This window comes from Camelina sativa, chromosome 4 (genome assembly GCF_000633955.1).
Source record: "Camelina sativa cultivar DH55 chromosome 4, Cs, whole genome shotgun sequence".
Classification (NCBI taxonomy): Eukaryota; Viridiplantae; Streptophyta; class Magnoliopsida; order Brassicales; family Brassicaceae; genus Camelina; species Camelina sativa.
The window spans coordinates 8524488-8527389 of NC_025688.1; the positions used below are offsets into that span (position 1 = coordinate 8524488).

Consider the following 2902-nt stretch of genomic DNA (forward strand, 5'->3'; position numbering starts at 1 on the left):
TAGAGAGTCTAAAACCTAGTTTTTACCTTTTTTAGATTTTATTCCTTTTGCACTTTTTTTTTTTTTTAGATTTTGTACTTGTTTGAGAGAGAAAGACTAGATTCTTATATTTTGTTTGTTTCATAACTTTCAAAGTATTAAGATTTCGAGTTTTATTCCTTCATCAATATTGTAGATCTCTGTTTCATCTTTCTAATGATGCAAGTTTCATTATTTTCTGGGTTTTTGACATATTTCACCATGTGTTCTTGTGAGTAGTTTGTTTAGGACCTTGAGGATGGGTTAGGCTGGGTTGATCTTGTGGTTTGTTTGATTTGGTCAAGCTTGATTGTTGTAGATCTCTTCTAGGCTAGATGATCTTAATGCTGATCCTATATCTGAGAAGGTAGGGTTTGATTTCAAGCATCTTAGCATCACACCAATGTCTAAGGAGCATAGATAAGGCTAGATCTAGAGCTTACCATTAGGCTTGCTAAGAGATTAGAAGTCTTGTTTGGTTTGAGATGTATTGCTTAATGCCTGCTTGTGTAGATTCTTTTCTTTGTGAGAACAAGTCTAGAAATGCATAGGTTTGATTGTTTCTTGCCATGAGAGTGGATTAAACATGTCTTAGAATAGTATGTCTAGAGATCAGCTCAATGTTTGCTTGAGATTTGTTGACCAAGTTAGATAACCACAATGATTAGCTCAGCCCATGAATCCCTCCTCAAGGCCTTCTTTGTTTATTGAAATCTTAGTCTAAATATCATTGCTTGCTTGTTGTTTGATTAGTTTTAGCATTGCTCTGTTTTTCTTGTGTTGCTCTGTTTTCACGTTTAAGTCTAGCTCGACCACGTACTCGACCTACACTCGGTCGAGTGCTGCTCGAGTTCATCCCCAGAACTTGTGTTTTTGATTTGTGATTGTCTTGTTTCATTCCTGTTTCATTTCCATTGCATTCACGTAGTTTCCTGTTCATTACTTGTCTTGCATTAGTTCATTAGCATAGTGTCTATCTCTGTTCTAGTTTCATTATAGCTTTAATTTGTCTGTTCTGTTTGCATTTAGTATCTTGTTCTAGTTGTTTTTACTTTCTGCATTTCATATCTCATTTTAGGATTGTTAGTGACAAACAATCTTTACAATTGGCTTGACTTAGACTCATATGCACATCTTAATTGTTCACAATCACTCAGATAGGATTGACACCTCTTATACTGCAACTGCATAAGGGGAATTGAAACACCCTGACTTCTATTCATTCCATACATCATCATTCCTTACATCATTCATTCACCACCCACAGAAAAAGTCAGTTTCGAAAACGAAAGGTCACGTCGATGCATGTGACAAATGAATTATAGTGATTTATAAATATGTTTTGGCTGTGTTATCACAAGAAACAATCCTCTCAAAGGTTTTCTCTGGCCACGGGCGATGTTGAACCAAGACGTGATTCAAGAGATCCTCTCTTATTGTTCAGCGACGGAGATTGCAAGATTTCGTCTACAAAACAAAGAGTGCAACAAACGAAGTTACGAGTTGAGATTTATCGATCATCATCTCCATAGAGCCAACTCTGTTTTCGGCTATTTTGTTCATTACGAGGACAAATGATTTAGGTATCGGCCCCGTTTTATCCCCGACGTTGAAGCAGAACAAGAAGAAAAAGAAGATAAAACCCAAATCTCACTTGAGTTTCTTCCTCAGAACAACACAAAGATCAAAGCTTGTGATACACATCATGGGATTTTGATCTGTATCGGTGATAGGTTTAAAGGAGCGAAAACCATACCAGAGTACATCGTTTGTAAGCCTGCCACAAAGCAGTTCCGGATCATACCAAACCCTAAAACTTGATATCTGACGATCGCAACCGGTGTAGTGGTGATTTCTTTGAATCCGTTTCGGTATACGATCATTAGGGTTTCTGAACCAAAGACATGGATGACCAAGGAAGGTTTCTATATTCACAACTGTGAGGTGTTCGATTCTGATTCCTTCGCGTGGAAGCGACTGAATGATTTTGAGTTATCAGATTTTTTCCCGAGAGAAGCTATACCGGTATCGGCATACGGGTTTTTGCATTGGTTAACAAGGAAGAAGAAAGTGATTCGGTTCTGTATGCGAACCGAAACTTGGTCTATTTTCTCTATTCCGGACGTACTATTATGCGATATCAGTCTCATCTTGGTCAGCTACGAAGGAAAGATAGGTGTTACTCAACATTCGGAATCAAAAAATGGAGCTGAGTTATGGGTTTTGGAGAACAATTTGAGAAAGTCTTGGGTAAAAGTGGAAGACGCTAAAATTAAAGAGTTAAAAGATGCTGATGCACAACCCTTTTGGTTCCAAGTAACGACGTCGTATCAGTGGCGGCTAGTGATCGGCTCAGTCTCTACAACATGAATAGCAACAACTGTCGATATTTGATTAGGGGTAATTTGTTCCCGTCCGGCCACCCACCCAGTTATCATCTTATACCTTTCTACTCAAACTACGAAAGAGCTTGTTTGGATAAAGATGAAGCTGAAAGAAAAGATACGAGTTGCGTGGGAAATGGAGAGAGTAAGCTTTAATATGGTCAAGAGAATAGTAAAAAAACGTAGAAGATGATTGTTAAGTAAGACCTTTTTTTAGTTGTAATCGGTTAGATTATGTGACGGATGAGTTATAGTGATTAATAAAACCGTGATGGCTTAGTTATCACAAGAAACAATCTGAAAATAAATGGCTGATTTATTTCAATGTCACGACTGAGTTATAATATTTATAGGAAAACGAAAGGTCTATTATTAATAAATGGCTTCTTTACGGCTGAGTTATAATATTTACGAGATAATGAAAGGTCATGTGACGGCTGAGTTATAGTGAGTTATGGCTGAGTTATCACAATAAACAATCAGCAAGTAAATGGATGATA

At 37.3% G+C, this 2902-nt stretch overlaps 1 pseudogene; it reads left to right on the forward strand.

The window, feature by feature from the left end:
- On the forward strand, nucleotides 1417-2388 carry LOC104783684 (annotated as a pseudogene).